Source organism: Mirounga leonina, unplaced genomic scaffold (assembly GCF_011800145.1).
Source record: "Mirounga leonina isolate KUSES-001 unplaced genomic scaffold, KU_Mleo_1.0 Mir_366, whole genome shotgun sequence".
Classification (NCBI taxonomy): Eukaryota; Metazoa; Chordata; class Mammalia; order Carnivora; family Phocidae; genus Mirounga; species Mirounga leonina.
In genome coordinates this window covers 25,631,854-25,657,283 of record NW_023270709.1, presented here as the reverse complement: position 1 = coordinate 25,657,283, position 25,430 = coordinate 25,631,854, and the positions used below count along the sequence as shown (strand labels likewise).

Below are 25,430 nucleotides of genomic sequence, written 5' to 3'. Positions count from 1 at the left end.
CATTTCAGTATTGCTTGACTTTTTTTTTTTTTAATTCAACATACCGAAGGAGATGATTCCTGCTTTAGGAAAAATCGTGAGGCTCCCAGAGTCTGAAACAACCATTTTACCAGCTTAGGTAAGATCCTTTTTGCTTTGCCTGCTAAATGATCAACTAGTTAATGTGACTAATTCAGATCTGTACCTGCACTATCCAGTTGGGTGGCCACTAGTCACACAATGACTATTGAGCACTTGAAATGTGGCTAGTGTTCATCGAAATATGCTATCATGTAACATACATACTGAATTTCAAAGATTTAGAGTGAAAAGAAGAATGTAAAACATTTCCATAATTTTTTGTACTGATCACATGTTGAAATGATACTTTGGATATACTGGGTTAAATGCAAGTGTTGGGTGCCTGGGTGGCTCAGATGGTTAAGCGTCTGCCTTCGGCTCAGGTCATGATCCCAGGGTCCTGGGATCGAGTCCCGCATCGGGCTCCCTGCTCCTTGGGAGCCTGCTTCTCCCTCTGCCTCTCTCTCTCTCTGTCTCTCATGAATAAATAAATAAAATCTTAAAAAAAAAAAAATGCAAGTGTTGTTAAAATTCATTTCATTGGTTTCTTTTTACTTTTTAAAATATGGCTACCTGAAAAAAAAATTAATGATCGATGTGGCTCACGTTTGTGTCTCACATTGTATTTCAGTGAGACATGACTGTGCTAAAATACCACAACATACGTCATCCCAGTGAATCTTCTTAGTAGCCCTGTCAGGTAGATGTTTTCTACTCCCTACTTCACAAGACTGAGAGGCTAAATTACAGGCCCAAGATCTCAGACCACTAGCCGGTGACAGACAGACTTCGGATCTCCCTACTCGAAGTCCACATATGGAAAGAGAGAGGTTCTGAAAATACTCCTCTCTCCAGAGGCAGAAGATCCTCAAGCCCCCACACTACTGGGAATGTCTCTACAGTGTATGCTTTCATACTGTTTTTGAAGAACAAATTTATAGGGAAAACAATTTTGTAGGGATCTGGGAAAAAGTGGCAAGTGGTTGTCATTTAATCAGAATTTGGCCCTAGACATCCAAATATCCTGTAGTCTTATCTGCACTAAGGAAACTACGGGTATTGATCGGATGAGATTGTGCAGTAACATTGACTCGCGTATAATCCTTCAGTTGACTGCAATGTTACATGCACAAGTTTAAAAAAAATTCACGGATGTTTCTCTGTAATCTTTCTATTAGCCACTTTCACATTGCTGTGCAGTAGAGAGCTGTTTGTTCGTGTCTTGCCCAAGAACATTTATAATCAGTTTACCGAAAGAGAAGGAAAGAAAAAGAAGCACAATAATGAACTGTAATAGAAAAACAAAACCAGTCATTTAACATGATATAAAGAATAATGATAAATTAAAATGTTAATGAAAGGCAGTAGGACCAACTGAGAGGACATGTCCCTTTTTAAAATTTATCATTTATTAAGGCTAAACTAAATTCCCAAGGTTTTCAGCCAGAGTTCAGAAATTGCCTATTACATGATAATCCCTATTTTTCTGAAAGCTTCCCTGGGGGAACACATAACAATTTATTACAGTCTTTTCAAAAAGCTCATATAGGATCATTTGTAGTGATCCAGTTCCTCTACTGTGAATTATATTAAAATAGTTGAATTTATGTTTTAGGTTACCTGAAATGTGCACAAAGTTGAAAAAAAATGAGAGCAGAAAAGAAATTCAGATGCAAACAATTTATCAGATTTAGGGTTTGTTTTGTTTTGTTTTGTTTTTTTGTTTGTTTTTTTTTTTAAGATTTTATTTATTTATTTGAGACAGACAGAATGAGAGAGAGAGAGCACATGAGAGGGGGGAGGGTCAGAGGGACAAGCAGGCTACCCGCTGAGCAGGGAGCCCGATGCGGGACTCGATCCAGGGACTCCAGGATCATGACCCGAGCCGAAAGCAGTCGCTCAACCAACTGAGCCACCCAGGCGCCCCTAGGGTTTTTATTTTTTAATTTTTTTAATTTTTTAATTTTTCTAAATAGGCTGTATGCCCAGTGTGGGGCTTGATTGAACTCACAACCTGGAGATCAAGAGTCATGCTCTACCAGCTGAGCCAACCAGGCACCCTAGTGTTTTTATTTTTAAGGTAACATTTTAATAATTAATAACATGAGATACATACTAATTTTAATGATGATAAATCAGCTTTAAGATAAAAGGCAGTAAATAGGTGATTATAAAGTACCAAGGAAATGAAAAAACACATAGTGAATGTAGTCCATGATGAACATACACCATTATATGTAATAAGCCATTATATGTAATTTTTCTTTTCACTGTATTTGTATTTTATTTTTTTAATTTTTTTTTAAAGCTTAACTTCTTTCTTTCTCACTTCCTTTCTTTCATTTTATTTAAGTAATCTCTACACCCAACATGAGGCTCAAACTCATGACCCTGGGATCAAGAGCTGTATGCTCCTCCAACCGAGCCAGCCAGGCGCCCCATAAAATTTATTATTATTATTTTTTTTGGTAATCTCTACACCCAGTGTGGGGCTCAAGCTCAGGACCCTGAGATCAAGAGTTGCATGCTTTTCCTATTGAACCAGCCAGGCGCCCCAGTGTAATTTTAAAAGGGTGTTTTTGTTTTGTTTTGTTTTTTTAAAAAAGGATGTTTTAACTTTCACTTTTCAGAACAATGAGTATTGATCCTGAGAAGTTCGTTATTTACAAAAGACATATCTAGATCTGCTAGTTGTCATTTGTATAAAGAAGCTGCCAAAATTTCACAATGGGCTGTCTGTGTTCCTTTTTCAAAACAAGTGCATTCCAAGCAGAAATTGTTTTCTTAATCTCTCTTTTCCTTTGATATTTATTTATGTTTTATTTCTTAAACCCAGACCATTTCTCTAAGGATTTGGGCATGGAGAAAATTGTCACAAAATTCACAGAGTTAATTTTATAAAAGTGAACTTGTTGAGTCAGCTTATGTGGTGAGAATGAATTGCTGGCTACATAAGGGAGGACAGGTGTATTAGGTATTTGTTCAAGAGAAACAAAACCAGTAGGATGGATATAGATATAAAGAATTTGCCCACATGATTACGCCAGCTGGCAAGTCCACAATCTGTAAAGCCAATGTCCCCGTTTGAATCTGAAGGCCTGAAGCTTCTATAGAGCCTATGTCCCGGTTCAAGGGTCATCAGGCAGGAGGCTTCTCTCCTATGGGAGGGGATTGAGGGGATGGGGCTGGGGGAGGGTCAGGCTTTCATTACAAAAGACTATTTGCTTTGCTCAGTTTACTTATTTAAACGTGAATCTCATCTAAAAACACCCTCACAGAAACACCCAGATAATGTTTGACCAAATATCTGGGCACCCGATGGCTCAGTCAGGTTTACCTAAAATGAGGCACCACAATGGGAAAGAAAGCCTTCCGTGGACCTTGACTGAGGATGCACTTGGATCCCCTTCAAATGGGAAGGCCTAGAAGTACACTACACCCCATGCTCAGCTGATGGGTTAGTAGGAACATCTTCTATGAAGGAGAGAGCAAATTGTGCCTTATGTCTTGTTAGTTTCAAAGGAACCAAAAACTGTGAAGTGTTATGTTCAGATGAAGGACTGCAGCTCTGTTTCCTAGTGGCAGACGTTGGCTCCTTGTGAGATCTGTAAAGGGAGGATCTGGCCCTTGGACATAGCCACTTTCTCCCTACTCTTCCTCCCATCCTCCTCCTCCTGCATCAGTCTCTGTGTCCAAATTTCCCCATTTTGTAAGGACATAAGTTATATTGGACTAGGATCTGCTATAGACTGAATGTTGGTGTCCCTCCAAAATTTTGAAACCTAATCCCCGATATGATACTCTTTGGAGGTGGGGACCTTTGGGCAGTAATTATAAATGGAATCAGTGCCCTTATGAAAGAGATCCCAAGGAGCTCCCTCACTCCTTCCATCATGTAAGGACACAGTGCAAAGGTGGCCAAGAAGCACCAGGAAGCAGGCCCTCACCAGACAGAATCTGCAGGCCCCTTGATCTTGGACTTCCCAGCCTCCAGAACTGTGAGAAATAAATGTTCATTGTTTAAGTCACCCAGTCTCTGGTATTTTTGCCATAATAGCCCAAACAGAGTAAGGCAGGCTCTACCCTATCGTGTTCACTTGATTGCCTCTATAAAGACCCTGTCTTCAAATAAGGTCACATTGTGAGGTACTGTGGGTTAGGACTTCAGCCTATGATTTGGTGGGGTGGGTTCAACCCATAACAGAAAGCTTTCAGCTTTCGTAGTCTACTCTACTCAACTGCTTGCTCCTCACTTCAAAGCGGGAGTAGCCAGCATGCACTCCAGGACTGATCAGGGCAAGTACCTGAGTAGTCCTGACATGTGTGTTGTCTTTTCCTTTTTGTGGTCATTTGAACTTTATTGTATTAGAAGAAGAGCCAAGCAGTTCCTACATTTTAAAATGGTTCTCATGTGACTCTTGATATTAGGGTCCTAAGTTCTAGCCCCATCATGGGCACAGAGCTTACTTTTTTTTTTTTTTTTTTTAAAGATTTTATTTATTTATTCATGAGAGACAGAGAGAGAGGCAGAGGGAGAAGCAGGCTCCCAAGGAGCAGAGAGCCCGATGCGGGACTCGATCCCAGGACCCTGGGATCATGACCTGAGCTGAAGGCAGTCGCTTAACCAACTGAGCCACCCAGGCGCCCCACAGAGCTTACTTTTAAAAAGCTTAAAAAGGCTCTCAAGAGGAGAAAAAACCCTTTTTTTTGGAAAATCTGTTCATCTTGTTCTTAATGAAAAGAATACATTTTTTAAGTTTTTTTTCCCTGTAATATTTATTTTTTGTTATGATTATTTCTTTTTTAAAATTAACCTATAATGTATTATTGGCTTCAGAGGTAGAGGTCAGTGATTCATCAGTCTTATATAACACCCAGTGCTCGTTATGTCACATGCCCTCCTTAATGCCCATCACCCAGTTACCCCATTCCCTCTCCCTCCCTCCCCTCCATCAACTCTCAGTTTGTTTCCTAGAGTTCAGTGTGTCCTATGGTTTGTCTCCCTCTCTGGTTTCATCTTGTTTTATTTTTTCCTCTCTTTCCCTATGATCCTCTGTTTTGTTTCTTAAATTCCATGTATCGGTGAGATCATACGATAATTGTCCTTCTCTGATTGACTCATTTTGCTTAGGCTAATACCCTCTAGTTCCATCCACGTTGTTGCAAATGGCAAGATTTCATTTTTTTTTTTTTTTTGATGGCTGAGCAATATTCCATTGTATATATATATACCACATCTTTATCCATTCATCTGTTGATGGACATCTAGGATCTTTCCATAGTTTTGCTATTGTGGACATTGCTGCTATAAACACTGGGGTGCAGGTGCCCCTTCAGATCACTATATTTGGGGTAAATACCCAGGAGGGCAATTGCTGGGTCATAAGGTAGCTCTATTTTCAACCTTCTGAGGAACCTCCATACTGTTCTCCAGAGTGGCTGCACCAGCTTGCATTCCCACCACCAGTGTAGGAGGGTTCCCCTTTCTCCGCATCCTCGCCAACATCTGTCGTTTCCTGACTTGTTAATTTTAGCCATTCTGACTGGTGTGAGGTGGTATCTCATTGTGGTTTTGATTTGTATTTCCCTGATGCCAAGTGATGTTGAGCACTTTTTCATGTGTCTGTTGGCCATTTGGATGTCTTCTTTGCAGAAATGTCTGTTCATGTCTTCTGCCCATTTCTTGATTGGATTCTTTGTTCTTTGGGTGTTGAGTTTGATAAGTTCTTTATAGATTTTGGATACTAGCCCTTTATCTGATATCTGATATTTGCAAATATCTTCTCCCATTCTGTCGGTTGTCTTTTGGTTTTGTTGACTGTTTCCTTTGCTTTGCAAAAGTTTTTTATCTTGATGAAGTCCCAATAGTTCATTTTTGCACTTGCTTCCCTTGCCTTTGGCGATGTTTCTAGGAAGAAGTTGCTGTGGCTGAGGTCGAAGAGGTTGCTGCCTGTGTTCTCCTTTAGGATGTTGATGGACTCCTGTCTCACATTGAGGTCTTTCAACCATTTGGAGTCTATTTTTGTGTGTGGTGTAAGGAAATGGTCCAGTTTCATTCTTCTGCATGTGGCTATCCAATTTTCCCAACACCATTTGTTGAAGAGACTGTCTTTGTTCCATTGGACATTCTTTCCTGCTTTGTCAAAGATGAGTTGACCATAGAGTTGAGGGTCCATTTCTGGGCTCTCTATTCTGTTCCATTGATCTATGTGTCTGTTTTTGTGCCAGTACCATACTGCCTTGATGATGACAGCTTTGTAATAGAGCTTGAAGTCCAAAATTGTGATGCCACCAGCTTTGCTTTGCTTTTTCCATATTCCTCCGGCTATTCGGGGTCTTTTCTGGTTCCATACAAATTTTAGGATTATTTGTTCCAGCTCTATAAAAAAAAAGTTGATGTTATTTTGACAGGGATTGCATTGAATGTGTAAATTGCTCTAGGTAGCATGGACATTTTAACAATATTTGTTCTTCCAATCCATGAGCATGGAGCATTTTTCCATTTCTTTGTGTCATCCTCAATTTCTTTCATGAGTGTTCTGTAGTTTTCTGAGTACAGATCCTTTGCCTCTTTGGTTAGATTTATCCCTAGGTATCTTATGGTTTTAGGGGCAATTGTAAATGGGATCAACTCCTTAATTTCTCTTTCTTCTGTCTCGTTGTTGGTGTATAGGAATGCCACTGATTTCTGTGCATTGATTTTATATCCTGCCACTTTACTGAATTCCTGTATGAGTTCTAGGAATTCTGGGGTGGAGTCTTTTGGGTTTTCCACATAAAGTATCATGTCATCTGCAAAGACTCAGAGTTTGAATTCTTTGCCGATTCAGATGCCTTTTATTTCTTTCTGTTGTCTGATTGTTGTTGCTAGGACTTCTGGTACTATGTTGAACAGCAGTGGTGATAGTGGACATCCCTGCCGTGTTCCTGACCTTAGGGGAAATGCTCAGTTTTTTCCCCATTGAATATGCTATTTGCTGTGGGCTTTTTGTATATGGCTTTTATGATATTTAGGTATGTTTTCTCGTTTAGCACCCTGAATATATCACGCCAGTCCTTTCTGGCCTATCAGGTCTCTGTGGATAGGTCTGCTGCCAGTCTAATGTTTCTACCCTTGTAGGTTACAGACCTCTTGTCCCTAGCTGCTTTCAGGATATTCTCTTTGTCTCTGAGACTTGTAAGTTTTACTATTAGATGTCGGGGCATTGGCCTATTTTTATTGATTTTGAGCGGGGTTCTCTGTGCCTCCTGGACTTGGGTGCCTCTTTCCTTCCCTGGATTAGGGAAGTTCTCTGCTATAATTTGTTCCAATATACCTTCTGCCCCTCTCTCTCTTTCCTCTTCTTCTGGGATCCCAGTTATTCTAATATTGTTTCACTTTATGGTATCACTTATCTCGAATTCTCCCCCGTGATCCAGTAGTTGTTTATCTTTTTCTCAGCTTCTTTATTCTCCATCATTTGGTCTTCTATACCACTATTTCTCTCTTCTGCCTCATTTATCCTAGCAGTTAGAATCTCCATTTTTGATTGCACTTCATTAATAGTCTTTTTTATTTCGACTTGAATAGATTTTATTTAAGTTACTATTTTTAAAAAAATTATTATTGGGGCGCCTGGGTGGGAGTTCTCTGGTGTCTTTTATGCTTTTTTCAAGCCCAGCTAGTATCTTTATAATTGTTATTCTGAACTCTTTTTTTTTTTTTAAAGGTTTTCTTTTTTTTTTTTTTTAAAGATTTTATTTATTTATTTGACAGAGAGACACAGCGAGAGAGGGAACACAAGCAGGGGGAGTGGGAAAGGGAGAAGCAGGCTTCCCGCAGAGCAGGGAGCCCGATGTGGGACTCGATCCCAGGACCCTGGGATCATGACCTGAGCCGAAGGCAGTCGCTCAACCGACTGAGCCACCCAGGTGCCCCTCTTTTTTTTTTTTTTTAAAGATTTTATTTATTTATTTGAGAGAGAGAGAATGAGAGAGAGCACATGAGAGGGGTTAAGGGAGGGAGAAGCAGACTCCCTGACGGGTAGGGAGCCCAATGCAGGACTCGATCCGGGGACTCCAGGATTATGACCTGAGCCAAAGGCAGTCGCTTAACCAACTGAGCCACCCAGGCGCCCGTTATTCTGAACTCTTGTTCTGACATCTCACTTATGCCCATACTAATTAAGTCCCTGGCACTCAGTATTGTCTCTTGTTCTCTTTTTTGAGGTGAGTTTTTCCATCTTGTCATTCTGTCCAGACAAGAATAGATGAACGAGAGAAGAAAATACTGAAATGGCAACAATGACCCCAAAGAAATATATACTAAACAAATCAGAAGAGACCCAAAACTGAAAAAATAAAATAAATTAAAATAAATTTTAAAAAAAGAGAGAATATAATCAGACAAGTAAACAGAATAGAGCAATACACTGGATCCTGTGTGTGTTTTGGTCTGTTTTTTAGGAAACTAGATCCCAAAATTGTAAAGAAAGAAAAACATATATGTACAAAAATAATTAAATATAATGAAAGAATAAAATGTAATTGTAAAAATGAAACTTAAAAGACAAGAAAAAACAAAAGAGGGGGAAAAAAACCCAGCAACAACAAAAAAAGGGAAGAGAGATACACAGACAGGTGAACAGAACAGAGCAATACACTATATCCTGGGTGTATTTTGGTCAGTTTATAGAAGAAATTACATCTCAAAATTGTAAAGAAAGAAAAACTTATTTATATACAAAAATAAATACGTTGAAAGGATAGAATGTAACTCTAAAGATGAAGATTTAAAAAGACTTTAACAAAACAAAAAAGGAAGAAGGAAAAAAAGAAAAAAAAGAATTTTTTTTTTTTTAAAAGATTTTATTTATTCAACAGAGAGAGAGAGACAGCGAGAGAGGGAACACAAGCAGGGGGAGTGGGAGAGGGAGAAGCAGGCTTCCCGCGGAGCAGGGAGCCCGATGTGGGGCTCGATCCCAGGACCCTGGGATCATGACCTGAGCCGAGGGCAGACGCTTAACGACTGAGCCACCCAGGCGCCCCAATAATAATTTTTTTAAAAATAGTAACTTAAAAAGGATTAAACAAGGAGTGAAGGGGTGGAAATATTGGAAAATATTTGGCCATAAAAACCTTGGCACCCACAGATTTTTGCACCAGTTTATTTTTTTGACGAGCCATTTGAGGCAGTTATAAGCACAGCTAAGAGAAGTGAAGTGGTGAAACATACTATCAACGGAGGCTCAAAATTTATGACTCAAGTGATGTTAAAAAGTGTGTATATGTAGTATATTTGTATATAGTCAGCTGTCTTTAGGGGACACTGTTGGTGCAGAGGATGGTGTGGATAGTGGTCCATGTGCTGTACGTGGGCCTCTGGGTATTTTTTGTTTAGCCTATATAAGTAGTGGCCTATACATTGTCTTAAAAAATTGAATTTATTATCAACATCTTCAAAACCTGATGAATTCCATAAGCAGAGACAAAACGCAAATGACGAGCTGAGAGAAAATGTGTGCAATGTATTTCACAAACAAAGACCTCATTTCCCTAATTTATAAAGAGCTCTAAAAACACTGAAGGAAAAAAGCCACAAACTCAATGGGAAAAAGGGCTAAACACAGGAACAGAGAGTTCAAGGAAGAAGATCTACAGATGGTCCTTAAATGTATGAAACAACACTCAACTTCACTCATAATAAGACATATGCAAATTAAAACACTGAGAAACTATTTCTCACCAAGCAGATTGGCAAATATTCAAAAGCTTGACAACTGTTCTTCCAGTAAGCAAAATCCTAAAGCAGCCCCCCATGATATCTGATCTTTGGAGTTATGCCCTTAAATAGGTTATAGTATATGGCAAAGGCAGTTGGATTTTATGAATGTAATTAAGGCCCCAATCATTCGGCTCTAAATTAACCAAAAGGGACACTATCCTGGTGGCCCTGACTTCTTAGTAGGGTGCCCTTCAACAGAGGGCTCTCCTGAGGGCAGAGGCCTTCTCCTACTGGCCTTGAAGAAGCAAGCCACCATGAGCGTTATAGCCCCGAAGAAATGAATTCTGCCACCAACCTGCACAAGCTCAGAGTCAGAGTGTTCCCCAGCGGAGCCTCCAGATGAGAACACAGCCTGACCAACACCTCATTTACAGCTGTGTAATGAGCAAGGGGCCCAGCTAAGCTGTGCTCAGACTGCTGACCCACAGGAACTATGAGATAATAAATGTGTTTGGTTTTAAGCTGGTAAGAGCATGACAGTCTGCCACACGGCAACAGAATAGTAATAAAACACTAATAAAACAGAATACTAATAAAAACTCTTACCGGTGAGCCTGGGAGGACACAGCGCTCTCACGCACGGCTGACGCATGGGAGTTGGCTGTATGTACTAGAGCATGATGTATAATGCCGAACTATCGGAAATGACCTCAACTGCATGTAAGTAGGAGGTGGGCTGAATACATTACGGTTTCTCTACACTATGAAGCCATACACAGAGAATTAGGGAGATCTCCGAAATGGAGAATTCCCACAGCAATATGGCATTAAATGAAAAGAGTAGAATGAAAGTATATATAGCATTCTACCTTTAGTGAAGAAAGCATTGAGAATGTATGTCTGTACTTATATTTTCATAAAAAAGAAACACAGAGAGGCTCAATCAGGAGCCAATGGAAATGGAATATGGTTATTCAATGGGAGTGGGGAGGCTGGCTGGGGAGCGCCTGGCATCAGTTAAGGGTCTGCCTTGGCTCAGGTCATGATCTCAGGGTCCTGGGATCAAGCCCCACATTGGGCTCCTTGCTCAGCGGGGAGCCTGCTTCTCCCTCTGCCTGCCACTCCCTCTGCTTGTGCTCTTTCTCTCTCTGACAAATAAATAAAAATAAAATCTTAAAAAAAAAAATAATAATGGGAGTGGGGAACAGGATAGGAGTAAGACTTTTGAGCATCTACTTCTTTACTTTTGAACTATGTGACTATTTCACAAATGGAAAAAATAAAAACTCTATTAATGATATGGACATTGAAGTATTTAGAGGGAAACAAGCCAGTATCTGCAGTTTGTTTTGAAAATGCTTCAAAAACATAAAATGGGTGGATACAGGGATGTTTAGATGAATGTGGTAAAGCAAATATAGTAAAATGCTAATGGTAGACTCTAGGTAGTGGGTGTACAGATGTTCTCTGTAAAAGTTTTTTCAGCTTACCTGTTCGAAAATTTTATAATAAAATGTTGGAAAAAATTAAGTGAAGATGAATGAACAAAAGCAAACCCTAAAGCAATCCTGTGTATTAAATTGATAATGTAACCACGTAGAGAAAAGAATTAATTCAAGTACATTTTGAACACAGTGCTCTGTGCACTCTTAGTGGAATGTATTTTTTTTTCTTTTATTAGAGAGAGAACGGGCAGGGGGGAGGGGCAGAGGGAGAGAGAGAGAGAAGCAAACACCCTGCTGAGCAGGGAGCCTGATTTGGGCCTTGATCCCAGGACCCAGAGACCTGAGCTGAAGGCAGACATTTAACCCACTGAGCCACACAGGCGCCCGAGTGGAATGTATTTTAAAGACAAAAAGTTTCAAAGAAATCTTGAACTTTCCTTATTAGAAATTTCCATTGACTTCATGATAAGCAGGTCGGTCAGATCTCCTGAGTTACAGGAAATACCAGGCCAACAGAGACCTGAAATAGCTTGTTTAGGTTCAGTTTCAGAATGTTAATCACCTTATTCACAATAATTTACCAAATAGTCATGGCTTGTAGTTCCAGGAAGAATTTTTATATTACCCACTAGGTGGCAATACTATCTAATGTAACTAAAAGCAGAACTTCAATTTGAAAGACTCATGCATCTGACAAGCTATATACTATATTGATTTTCTCACCTATTGAGTGAACGAACTATCCTTTCATTAATATCTCTGCAAAGCAATGTTCTTTAGAATTTTAGTAACAATGAAAAATAAATCCTACTTCCAAATTCAGAATCACTGGATTGGCAGGGACCCACAGAGACTGGCTAGTCCATTTGTCTACCTCCAAACAGAATAGCCCTCCTACTCTATTATTTTTCTCTGCCCAAGAAATTAGGGTATTTCTCAAAGTTCCATTCCAACATTTAGCATAAAGTCAAGTGGTTCATTCATTCATGTTTCCGTGCATTCTTCAAAGAGCAAACACTTTCTGAGTAATTACCGTATGCCAGGTAGTGCGCCCGGTATCATGGACGTGACAGAACCTGCAGATGCAGGCCTGATGCCCTCGGTGAGCTTATTGTCCATTGCCCAAAATAGAGTTGGTGTGGCTCCTAGTAGCACGGCTTGCTCTGTTCTCAGCTCAAGCAGAGGAAAGATCTACAACCGTAAGACACGGAGGCGCCCGTGGGGAAGAATAGATAAGCGAACGATTACAAGGCATAGTAAGAAATGCATAGGAGTAGGTAGGGGGCAGTGTTAGGCACACAGCAAGGCAAGAACCCAGCCAGTCTTAAGAGCAGTCAGGGACGACGTCTCAGATGAAGGGACATTTTAGACCTGAAACTAGACAGGCCGGGGCCCAGTGGAACGGGGGGCTGGGGTGGGGGTGGAATGGGGGGAGAAGGGAGGGCTCTGCAGGTTGCAGAAGTCGGAGGGGGCCGAATGCCATCTTATTCTCAGCTGTGTCTCCAACACAGTGTCCAGCACACAGTCAACTTAGATTAAACACGACCTTCTAATGCTGTCACACGGTGTGACCTTGGATCTCTGCACTCTTTGGGTCTAGGTGTCCTCACTCTGAAGGTAACTGAGATCCCTCAGGGACGTTGTGGAGCGGGAGATGTAAGGACTTCAGGCTCTAAGTCTGACACAGATGGAGAAAAGACAGCAAGCCAGGAGGCAGGAGAAAGCAGGCGAGCGTGGCATCTTGGAGGTGGGGACTGCAGTCACACCCCAGTGGATGGAGGATAGAGGAGCCTGTGAACCTGTGGAACCAGCAAGCACAGAAAACTCTAGAGCAGTCTGGCAGGGGAGGGAAGACAAGACAGGAAAATGCTTGAGCATGTTTACATGCTGCGAGAGTGGAGCCAGGAGCCAGGGAGAGGTTGCAGGGGGCAAGGGAAAAACAGGTAAGGCTGGGAAGCCAGTGTGGCCACTGGGAGGGCGGGAGAGCACAGAAGTTAAACACGGGGGACTGAAAGAGGGACGCCCAGAGGTGCACTGAGCTCAGTCCCGGAATGGATTTTTTTTAAGACTTTATTTTTTTTTTTTTAGAGCAATTTTGGGTTCACAGCAAAATTGAGCCAAAGGTACAGAATTTTCCCATATACCGTCTGCCCCCATCCCTGGGTTGTCCGCATCCACAGTGGGAGTGGTACGTTTGTTACAGTTCATGAGGCTGCTCTGATACATCTTTATCACCCAAAGTCCATAGTTTGTTTACCTCGGGCTTTACTCTTGGTGTTGTACATTCTATGGGTTTGAACCGACGTGTAATGATGTGTGCATCATATCATACAGAATATTTCCACTGCCCTAAAATTCCTCTGTGCTTCACGTGTTCATCCCTCCCTTTCCACAACCCCTGGCAATCACTCATCCTTTTACTGTCTCCGTAGTTTGGCCTTTTCCACAGCTCATTTAGTTGGAATCAAACAATACATAACCTTTTCAGATTGGTTTCTTTCGCTTAGTAATATGCATTTAAGTTTCCTCCATGTCTCTTCATGATTCATTTCTTCTCAGTCCTGAATAATATTTCATTGTCTGCATGTACCAGTTTTTTTAGAGTGGATCTTTTTTTAACAAATGTTATTTTCAGGAATCATGAAATGAAGCTAATAGTAAAACGACCAGAGAGTAAATGCAAAAAGTGAAAATTTTCTGGTTTGAACTTTGTACATATGTGAGTAGGAAAAAAATTTTTGATAGAAAAATTACAATACAAAAAAGGGGGGAAGTAATACTTTGATACTTTTGTATTGCATGCAAAAGATACAATTTAGGGGAAAATACTAAATACTACCACTGGATATGTTCTTTTTTTTTTTTTTGACAGAGAGAGAGAGAGAGATAGCGAGAGCAAGAACACAAGCAGGGGGAGTAGGAGAGGGAGAAGCAGGCTTCCCGCCGAGCAGGGAGCCCAATGCAGGGCTGGAGCCCAATGCGGGGCTCGATCCCAGGACCCTGGGATCATGACCTGAGCCGAAGGCAGACGCTTAACGACTGAGCCACCCAGGCGCCCCTGACTGGATATGAGTCACTTTCCAGTTTTAAACAATTAAAAAAGAGGAAATGATGGGGTGGGTGTGTGGGATGCCAGCCACATAACTGGGAGGTCTCTGAATACCTGCATGGAGAGTACAATGTTTATTAAAGGAATAATAAAAAGTGCTCATTTCAGGCTTATCCATAGATATTAGGAAAACCCAACAGTAACTGCTACAGTTGGTTGGAACCCACCAGCAAGACTGTTCTCAGGCAGGAGTATTTTATGTGACGCTGTTTAGAATAGCTAGCCCATGGTGAGGGTAGAAGACCAGCTACGCAGTTTGGATAGCTATGCAGTCCACCCAGGTACAGGCTTGCGGGGTGTCGGCTAATACCGCCCCGTCCCCTCCTAGGTTGGCCACGTGGACATGCTTCCCGTGGCAGAAGGAAAGGCTGAAACGAGGCTCAGCAAGGCGCAGGCTTGCTGCTGAGGCGAGGGTGGTAGCAGGAAGACCACCCGGGAGAGAGGGGAAACTGATGCAGGCTTGCACCTGTGGCAGACTATTTAGGCTCAGGTACACCGCGAGAAAGAGACACACGTGGGGGTACGTGGCACGGAGACTCAGGGCCCAGACGTGGTGTAGCAGCCCCCCTCGGCAGCTGACCAGTCACCCTGGGTCACACTACTTCCAAAGCCGAGATTAGCAACAGGCCTCTGAGAACTGAGTGAATAACCTGAGGATTTTATTTTTTAATTTTTATTTTAAGTAATCTCTACCCCCAGTGTTGTGTTCGAACTCACGACCCTGAGACCAAGAGTTGCGCACTCCACCAACTGAGCAGCCAGGTGCCCCAAATAACCTGAGTTTTTGAGGCTCTTCTGAGTACACCTGAGCATTTGTAGGGCCTATAAAAGAGAGCACCTGATTGGGTGGGTCTGCCGGTGTTCTCCAGCATGAGCATCCCCCCTGGGAAGAATGCCCCTGTACCCTCCTCTTGGAGGGGAGTTTCTCCCTCTACCCCGGCTGCCTTGGACTCCTGTCCGGACAGCAGGCTTGGCTTCTGGCAAAGAGCACAAGCCACAAATATTTCATGTGGGAAGCTTGTGTTTGGGACGACTTCTCTCAGAAAGGTCTGTGGGCTTGCCAAGGGCCTAGAGCCCAATAGGATGCTCTCAGGCACAGTAGAAATGGTTGTAAACCACTGCTGTGCGGGAAGAACAGAGAGGAAAGACAGGATTCAGGACCCTGTAGACGCTGAAGACCATTGTTGCCAACGCTTAGAGTAACTTTTTCTGTTGACTTCTGTTTAGAGGGAGGGCAGATTGTTACAGTTCTCTAAATCCAGGTTTGGGAAAGTTTTTTCTCTACGGGGACAGATACTAAGTATTTTAGGCTTTCTTTATTGCATAGTGTTTGTCTGTTTATTTTTACCACCCTTAAAAAAGGAAAAAACCATTCTTAGTTCTCAGGTAAGAGAAAAACAGGCCATGTGCTGAATTTGGCCTGATGACCATGTTTCGCTGACCTTGAGAGAAATCACAAGGAATCAATCTATCAGAGAGAGCGAAGTTACTTTCTACCGTCCCGAGAACGGCTATTTTCTTGCAAGAGACTTGATAAATAATTTTGAAATGGATGTGTGAAAGAATCACTTTCTTCCTCCCGGAATGAAAAAGAAAAGAGAATTGTCGTGGGCGAGCAAGGCACGTCTAAGTAGGCATATGAGAAATTAGAAGAGCTAAGGCCGCACTACCCTCCATGCAAAGGAGAAGCCGGGGAAGTTATAGGATGTCTTATATGTCTTACAGATTTGCTAATGCAACTTTTTTCCTTTGGGGTATGTAAGGGTTAGATATGAAATAGGTTTATGGAAAATAGATTGAAAAAGAAATTCAATGAAAAGAAGCCACATATATCCCCAACTATGTTCATGTTGGATTCGAGACCCTGGAGTGTTTAAGAAAATTAGAAAAACAAGCTCCAGGCCCAATCGTGCATGTCTGTGAAAATGAAAAGAGAAGGGAGGCGTCTGAAGGACTAGTACAGTTTTTTCGGAAGTTCAGGATTTTAAAAGGTTTGTAGAGAAGATAAAAGGGGAGAGTACCTTCCTCGAAATGAATGCAATAGGAGCAAAAACCTACACAGTGGTGTGAAACCTACAACAGAGTTCTATCCTCCCCCTTAGAAGCTGAAGGTTTCTGTGAGCAGTAACGTCCAGGTCAGGACTGTCTGCATCCTTTGGGCGGGCCCAGTGTAGGATGATCACGAGAGTCCCCGTTTTAAAGAAAATTGCTCCTAATTTCAAGATGGTAAGAGCAGTATAAAAACCAAGCACGGGGCCACTCTGAGCAACTGCTCAGGGGAACACTCAAGAAGCAGGTCCTGGAGGACGACTCAGGACGCCAAACCCTGCCTCAGCCCAACCATCTCTGCTCCCTTGAAGGCTCTCAAGATGTGTCAACAGTGTATGTAGGAACCTCTACCAACTTCTTCATTTGTATGCAGGTTCCTGTAATGGCCTTTTTAGCTCTCTGGTCCACGGGGCCCCGGGGCACAATTTAGGCCCAGGACCTAAATCTTTCTGCCAAGCAGGAACTGAGACCGCTGCCTGAGGTTTTATGTAAACAGAGAAGAGAAAAATGACAAATGTCCGACCTGCCTGGAGGGCACCACATCAGCCAGGGGGAGTAGAAGAGTGCCCTGTGGTGACCTCTCCCACAAGCAGAGTATCCCAGCCACCGACCTGGGTCCGGGCAATTAGTAGCTGCTCTTCTAGGAGGACAACAGGATGGAGGTGACAACAGGGAGCCTTTCTCCAGGCCTCCCACCCCACTGGGAGAGAAAGGGCTGGGAGAAGCATATTTGGCTTTAAAAACAGGAAGAGCAGTATTTTCGCCACTTTGATGGAATTAGCATACATGCCAAGAGATAGCAATAAGCCAGGAAAACAGCCCATGATTTTTCTTCATCTCCTTGTAAAGCAAAGTTTATAGTAATCTGCCAAGTTTTAACAAAGGAACGAATTGAAGCCCAATAATGCAGGTGTTTAAAATGAATTAAAGTATCTAGAACTATACAAAATAGGATAACGTAGGAATCGGCCCATATGCTGAGTCGTCGGGATTAGTCTTTGAGAAATCATAGGACACATGAGAAACCGAAAGATTGGGCAAAGAAATCTCAAATTTTGAGGGGAAGAAAAAAACAGGAGAAAGTTTAATTCTCAAAATAGGGACTAGTAAATTTGAAATGTATATTGTCGGTAAAATTGTGAGCAAACTGGGCGCCTGGGTGGCTCAGTTGGTTAAGCGACTGCCTTCGGCTCAGGTCATGATCCCGGAGTCCCTGGATCGAGTCCCGCATCGGGCTCCCTGCTCAGTGGGGAGTCTGCTTCTCCCTCTGATCCTCCTCCCTCTCATGCTCTCTGTCTCTCATTCTCTCTGTCTCGAATAAATAAATAAGATCTTAAAAAAAAAAAAAAAAATTGTGAGCAAACTGCACTACACGAATGGTTCAGAGAGTCGTCTGTAAGAATGACATGGGGACAGAAGCCCACCGGTGCTCTGTAAACAAGTCCCTTCAATCCTGACTCTCTTAAAAAAAGGAGGTGATGACAGAGGTGCAATTATAGTGCTAAATCAATGGAATAAAACCGGTGATTCCAGCAAAACGATGAGAAAAACCTAGCATGTTGTCCTTGGGGACAAGATAAAGAAATGAGGACAGATGAATCAGCAGTTTAACCATACAGACTGTTGATTAATTAATGCATCAGAGTCAGCCCGTCCAGGTGGTGTCCCAGACCTGCCCAGCACTCACTGCCCAGCGTAGTAGCTTTCTCAGCAATGTCCATGGTGGTGCAGGAGGTGTGCTCCTCAGGTTTAAAGAGTCTCCTCAAGGTGGGAGGGAGGGTGGACTCTCCAGTATGGATTCACCACCATCTCCCCAGGCTGGAATCCCAATTCCAAACTAACAGGTTGATACTTCAACTAAAATAAATGTAAAGAGATGCGTTTAGGTTTAAAAAAAAAAAGATGTTCGTTGGAGTGCGTGGCTGGCTCAGTGGGTAGAGCATGCGACTCTTGATCTCTGGGTTGTGGGTTCGAGCCCCAGGTTGGGTGTAGAGATTAGTTAAAAATAAATTATCTAGGGGCGCCTGGGTGGCTCAGTCAAGCTCCTGCCTTCGGCTCAGGTCATGATCCCAGAGTCCTGGGATCGAGCCCACATCAGGCTCTTGCTGAGCGGGGCATCTGCTTGTCCCTCTCCCTCTGCCCTCGCCCACCCTCCCCCCCTCCAGTCCCGTGCTCTTGCTCTCTCTCTCTTTCTCTCTCACTCTGCTCTCTTTCAAATAAATAAATACAACCTTTAAAAAAAAAAAACCCTCTAGACTAGTGTTCTATTAATGTTACCTGTTATTCAGTTCTGGACACTTTACCTGTGTTTGCCTGCGATGTGTGTGACTTTTTATTCAGTCACATTGAAAAATAAGACATAATGGGCTCCTGGGTGGCTCAGTTGGTTAAGCGACTGCCTTCTGCTCAGGTCATGATCCTGGAGTCCCGGGATCGAGTCCCACATCGGGCTCCCTGCTCGGCAGGGGGTCTGCTTCTCCCTCTGCCCTCTTCCCTCTCATGCTCTCTGTCTCTCATTCTCTCTCTCTCAAATAAATAAATAAAATCTTTAAAAAAAAAAAAGAAAAATAAGACATTAAAATCACATATTTATTGAAAAATAATGTATATATGAAAATACAGGACTAAAAGGTACACACTGGAAAATTCTCCCTTGATTACAAGTTCTGGTAACCAGAAGATAACCCTTGTTCAGTTTCTTGCATACCTTTCATGTTTGTGTACGAATGGGCACAACGTTCTGTGCCTTTGTTTTCCGCCCACGTACTGTGTATCTCTCCATGGCAGTATCTGTAGACCTACTCCATTCTTCCGTAAGCTACACGGCATTTTGTTGTGTAGATGCAGCATAATTGATTTACCTCGTCTCGGGGTTGTACTCAGGCTTTTGTTTTTACAGACGGTGCTGCCGTGGATTTCCCTAGAGCTCGGACACTGGGGTCAGACTGACTGCGGGTAAGTCCCAGTATTGTCACTGATTAACTCTGTGGCCCTGTCTTAGCTTTACGGACCTGTAATCTCCTTAAGTGTGAAATGGCAGTAGTAATCATGCCAAACTCATAGGGTTCTTGTATGGATGAAGTGTAAAATGCCTTGCTTGGTCCCTCATACACAGTAAGCTCTCGACAAATACGAAATAAGCCTATTTTTTTCATTTTCCAACTTGATTTACATTGAGATTTTCTGTAAGGTGAGTTCTTGGAAGTCAAATTGCTAGATACAAAGGTGTTCATTTAAAACTGGTAGATAATGGGCGCCTGGGTGACTCAGTCAGTTAAGCATCTGCCTTTGGCTCAGGTCATGATCCCAGGGTCCTGGGATCAAGCCCCACATTGGACTCTCGCCTGAGGGGGGAGCCTGCTTCTCAATCTCCCACTCACCGTTCTTGTGTGCTCTCTCTCTGTCAAATAAATGAATAGAATCTTCAAAAATAAATAGAACTGGGCACCTGGGTGGCTCAGATGGTTAAGCGTCTGCCTTCGGCTCAGGTGATGATCCCAGGGTCCTGGGATCGAGTCCCGCATCGGGCTCCCTGCTCCGCGGGAGCCTGCTTCTCCCTCTGCCTCTCTCTCTCTCTCTGTCTCTCATGAATAAATAAATAAAATCTTTAAAAAATAAAAATAAATAAATAAATAGAACTGGTAGATGGTGTGAACTTGTCTCCCTGTTGGATCACCTGCTTGCCCCCTAGATAGATACACACTGCCTCTCTCCACTCTCCTCTGTACCTTCAGAGGCCGACCTCTGTAAAACTGTATCAACAGTGTCTTCACCCACTGACTTCCAGTCAGGTTCCCCATGGGAAACACAGGCGCAGGATGGGAGGATGGGAGGAAGGAGCCCCAGGCTTGCTCCCCTACCCCTCCTGCCATGTTTCAGTCAGAGCCCCCTCCCCTGGCTCTGCAAGCGCCCGTGCGAACCACTTCCTGCAGCTGTTCCACTTTGGTGCTTCACCGACCCTTGTAGGAGCCCTCAGCTCTGAGCACATCTGTGAGTAATCCTTTCATCCAACTGCCTTCAATTACGCTTTTGACATGCCATCCGCCTGGTACGCTAACCAGCTTACATGCCCACTAATAAGCAGTGACAAAACTTGTCTTGCCATACTTTTGGCAATATTGAACTTCAGTTTCTTTTTCAAAGATTATGTATAAAGATTCATGTATTTATGTGACAGAGAGAGAGAGAAGCATGAGAAACCGAAAAGATTGGGCAAAGAAGTGGGAGGGGCAGGGAGAGGGAGGGAGAATCCCAAGCCGACTCTGTGCTGAGCATGGAGCCTGACATGGGCTCAGTCCCACAACCCTGAAATCACGACATGAGCCGAAACCAAGAGTCGGGCACTCAACCAGCTGTGCCACCCGGGCGCCCCTAAAGATTCCATTTTTTTAAGTAATCTCTATACCCAGCATGGGCTCGGATTTATAATCCTGAGATCAAGAGTCACATACTCTACGGACTGAGCCAGCCAGGTGCCCATGAGCTTCAGTTTCTTAAAGGCCGGTGCGTGAGTACTATCTTACTGTACTTCAGACTGCTATAACAGAATACCATAGACTGCGTGGCTTATAAAAGATAGAAATTTATTTCTCATGGACTTGGAGGGTGGGAACCCCAAGGTCAAGGTGCAGGCAGATTTGGTGTCTGGTGAGAGCCTGCTTCCTAATTCGTGTGCATGCTCACATGTTGGAAGGGGCAAGGGAGCTCTCTGAGGCCCCTGGTGGTGGTGGTGGTGGTCGTTATTGTTGTAAATTAAGCTGGGGCACCTGGCTGACTCAGTCAGAAGAGCCTGTGACTCTTGATCTTGGCATCATTAGTTTGGGCCCTATGTTGGGTGTGCAGATTACTAAAAATAAATACTTTACCAAAAAAAAAGTATTCAGGGGCTCGGTCAGTTAAGCGTCTGCCTTTGGCTCAGGTCATGATCCCTGGGTCCTGGGATCAAGTCCCATGGCGGGCTTCCTGCTCAATGGGGAGTCTGCTTCTGCCTCTGCCTCTGCCCCTCTCCCTGCTTGTGTTCTCAGGCTCACTCTTTCTCTCAAAATAAAAAAATCTTTAAAAAAAAAAGTATTCATATATCAAGGGAAAAAAAAGTAAGTTCTATACCCAACATGGGGCTCAAACATGACCCCAAGATCAAGAGTCACATGCTCTACCAACTGAGCCAGCCAGGTGCCCCTCTGAGGTCTTTTATAAGGGCACTAATCACATTCATGGGGACTCCACCCTCATGACCTAATCACCTCCCAAAAGCCACACCTCCAAATACCAGCACTTTGGGGATTAGGTTTCAATACATGAATTTTGGGGGATGCAAACATTCAGCCCATAGCAAATATAGATATTTATTTCTTCAGTATCATGTTAGTTCAGTCTTTAGAAGGCCAATTAAGGCCAATATAAGAAAATTCAAACAAAATTATATTAAGAATTATTGGAAACTTAATACTTTACTCCAAAATATATGCTATTAAGGAATCACTATAAATTTTGTTAGGTGTGATGATGACGCTGTTGGCATATTTAGAAAAAAGAAAAAGCCCTTATCTTTAAAAAGTATTCCTATATTATAAGTGAGATGATATGGTGTCTATCTATATTTACTTTAAAATGCTCCAGAGGAAGAAAAAACAGTGTGGGGAACACATGGAACAAGCCTGGGAAATGCTGGTAATTGCTGAAAGTGGATGAGGGGTAGCCTGCTTCTCGCTCTCCCACTCCCCCTGCTTGTGTTCCCTCTCTCGCTATGTCTCTCTCTATCAAATAAATAAAATCTTTAAAAAAAATATGAATCTTCCTGCAATCCCAAGAAATATTAACATTGATGATGTAAGTATAAAAGTGCCAAGCCTGCCTTCTCTTAGATAAAAAATTAGAAAGCCTAAAAAAAAAAAAAAAAAAAAATTTAGACTGTTCCTAGGTAGAATCCAGAGGGAAAGGATATTTAAGGTTACATGCGTTGTTCACCAAAAATAGAGGAAAGTGTTAATTTTTGCTCTTGGATTTAAGTCAAGGTACTATATAGAAGTTGTGTAACATTGAGGAGTTCTGTGACTCTGCATTCCCCTGCCCACCGAAGGCCTGCCTCTCCGTATGGGCTACTACAGTGATTCAGAAAGTGTTTTAGACATTTCTTTAATTATGTACAACCCAAAATATTGGTGTTTCGAATGGATTAAAGTGTAGCATTCTTTAATTCTTTCTGCTATTTGTCACAGTTGTTAAAGAACCAAGTATGTATTGCATGAAAACATTATGACCTTTTTCACTTGCCAAGAAAAGTGCCAAAGAAACTGGAAAAAAAGATCTATGATCTGCGTTCCCTCAAGTATGACTATGAACATTTAATCATGACTTTTCAGTGGTGATTTTATGTTCCCATCATATTTGGATATCTCCCAATATTTATTCATTTATTTAGAGAGTGGGGGGAGGGGCAGAGGGAGACAGAGAATCCTAAGCAGACTCCACCCCAGCGAGGAGCTCAGTGTGGAGCTTGCTCACACGTCCCTGAGATCATGACCTGAGCCAAAATCAAGTTGGACACTGAACCGACTGAGCTACCCAGGTGCCTCTCTCCCAGTATTTTTAAAAGAAAAAGGTCAAACATATATTGTCTATCCACAGATTTCTCACATCCTCTTTATTTTGAAAAATTTTGTGTGTACATGAAGATTGAAAGAATAATACTATGAAGGCCTGTGTGCCCGTCACCATCACCTAGATTCAACAGCTGTCAACATCTTGCCATGTTTATCTCTCTGCAGATACTTTTTCTTTTTAACTGACCATGTGAAAGTGTTCATGACACTTGGCTCCTTCTGTTGCTTTTTCAGGGTCCCTGCTCAGAACCCTTCACCAACTCCCCTTTCTGCTTTGCCCTTAAACATGGGTGTTCTAAATGGCCCCAGCTCCATCCTTTATCTCAAATTAAGAACCAGGACGTTTTGTCTTCTATGAAAGGCCTATCAGGCACCAGAAGATGGAAAGAAATTATTTCCTGTGGGAGAACCCATGAGAATGTCTGGCTAAGAATGAACTGCTTAGTCACTGCTCCTTCCTTTTGACCTTCCAGTCCTATGTCTTCTGGCCTTTGCATGTTTACTGAGAAACTATACCCGGAACTATCCAGAGGGAGGAATGCAGGTAAAAAGCAAAAACGATTTTGCAATGTTAGAGGCGTAGGGGAAAGATTTGGTGGAGATTAAAGCAGAATAAATACCATCTTTCTCAATTATAAAGTTGCGGGATGTCATTTGTCCATGATAAAATTCTCCCCCCCCCCCCACAGATAATTTAAAGTTGACGGTTACAAACCCCCATTAACAGGTTAAATACACTCAGTACACATGGATTTCTGGTCTTAATGCTTCACAGAGCTAATGAATCTGTTTCGCTTGAAAGGACTACATCTAATCCTCTTAGCATCAAAAGGGAAAAGCTTGTTCAACTAACTCCCTCTGTTACCTGAATGAGAGGTGAATGTTCCCTTCAGAAATTCTTTGCTGTTGAGGAGTTATGCTTTCAGTTGCGCTGAGAAGTAAGGCTGGGCAGAGGTGAGATGGACCTTGAGAGTGGGAAAGAGAGAGAGCAGTATGCAGCGCTGATGTATCAGATAAGGAACAAGAGAGGAGGCTAGCTGAGTCCTTGAGTGGGGTTCTTTTATTTTATTTTTTTTAAGTGGAGTAAGAAATTTGGATGTTTAAATCAACAAAATGCAGAAAATAAACTAGCATATAAGATGACCCTTAATAAGCCATATGTGTTTATTATTGGAAAAGACAAGTTTAAAAAAAGGAACTAGCTTAAAAAGCAGGATAGTTTCTTTTTTAATTTTCTATTATTTCCCAAATATGGTAAAACTGTGGCCGATACAGATTTAACAGAAGTAAAACAGCTGAGTAAGACAATAAAACAGCCATATTACAGTAATGTGAAATGTTAACACTGGGGGAAAGTGCATGAGAATTATATGAGAATTCTGTTATCTTTTTGACTTTTTGTAAACATAAAAGTGTTCTAAAATAAGTTTATTAAAAAAAAAAAAAAAGCCTAACCTATGATGTTGAGTAAAACAATGGATGTATGGATAATGAGCTGCTCAGTATTATCCTGGTGATTACTATAATCATGAAAATTATACCTTAAAAAAGCTTGTTAATTAAAGATTTGACATTTTCCAAGTAAAATCCATGTTAAAATATTCAGCTCAGGTTGTTGATTCTAAACTAACAAGGAGCCAATCAAACACAATCAGACTAAGAACAGTTTTCTAATATTTTGGGTACTTAGGACGCCAGAAATGCTGTCTTTCTTGAGGCTAGAATAAGCTAGATGAGGCCATTTGAACAAAACAAGGCTGTTATCTGCCAGTTTCTCCTGCATTTCTGGTTAATTTGGAAGAAAAACAAAGAACTGTGGGGGATCGGATGTCCACGTGTTCCTTCTTTTTCCACTTTCTGGTATTTAGATATTCCTGAACTTAGGGCAATGGTAAGATCCCATTGAGATACAGGACTCCTTCAATAAATAATTCTGTAGCACTCATTGAGGATATCACATGCCTTCTCATTAAATAGACAGAACCACAGAACCTGCTTCCATTAGGATTCACACGGGGCCAGCTCAGTGTTTGACATTCAGTCTCAGAGACCAGACAGTGGCGAAGAATAGCCCGCAGGCCACATCTGGCCTGTAGTCTTTTCTTTTTTTTTTTTTTAAACAGTCCACGAGTTAAGAATGGTTTTTACATTTTTTTTTACATTTTTAAATAATGAAAGAAAAAAAGACCAAAAGACTATTTCATGACACATGAAATGACATTCAAACTTCAGCATCTATAGATGAAGTTTTATTGGAATCCACCCTAGCGGGATGGGTGCTTTCCTCCTGCAAAGGCAGAGCTGAGTGGTTCTGACTGCGCGGCCTGCAAAGTCTCAACTGTTTACTCTCCAAGCCTTTCCAGAAAAAGTTCGTCAGTCGGTTGTAGACAACTCCCCCCATGCACACTCCTCCTCCTGGGTTTTCAGAGCAGTGTTCTCATTTTTTGGCTTTCCAACTAAGT

General features: G+C 42.1%; 2 long non-coding RNA genes across 2 annotated transcripts in view; both read left to right on the top strand.

The window, feature by feature from the left end:
- Window positions 1–2,077, top strand: part of LOC117997478 — a 3,263-nt gene extending 1,186 nt beyond the window's left edge. Inside the window, exons 2-3 of the long non-coding RNA XR_004675827.1 lie at window positions 53–118; window positions 2,037–2,077. This is a non-coding gene — a long non-coding RNA (uncharacterized LOC117997478). The remainder of the gene's footprint in view (window positions 1–52; window positions 119–2,036) is intronic.
- A 15-nt stretch (window positions 2,078–2,092) lies between these two features.
- LOC117997477 overlaps window positions 2,093–25,430 on the top strand; it is a 38,066-nt gene continuing 14,728 nt past the window's right edge. The window contains exons 1-2 of the long non-coding RNA XR_004675826.1: window positions 2,093–2,140; window positions 19,266–19,321. This is a non-coding gene — a long non-coding RNA (uncharacterized LOC117997477). The remainder of the gene's footprint in view (window positions 2,141–19,265; window positions 19,322–25,430) is intronic.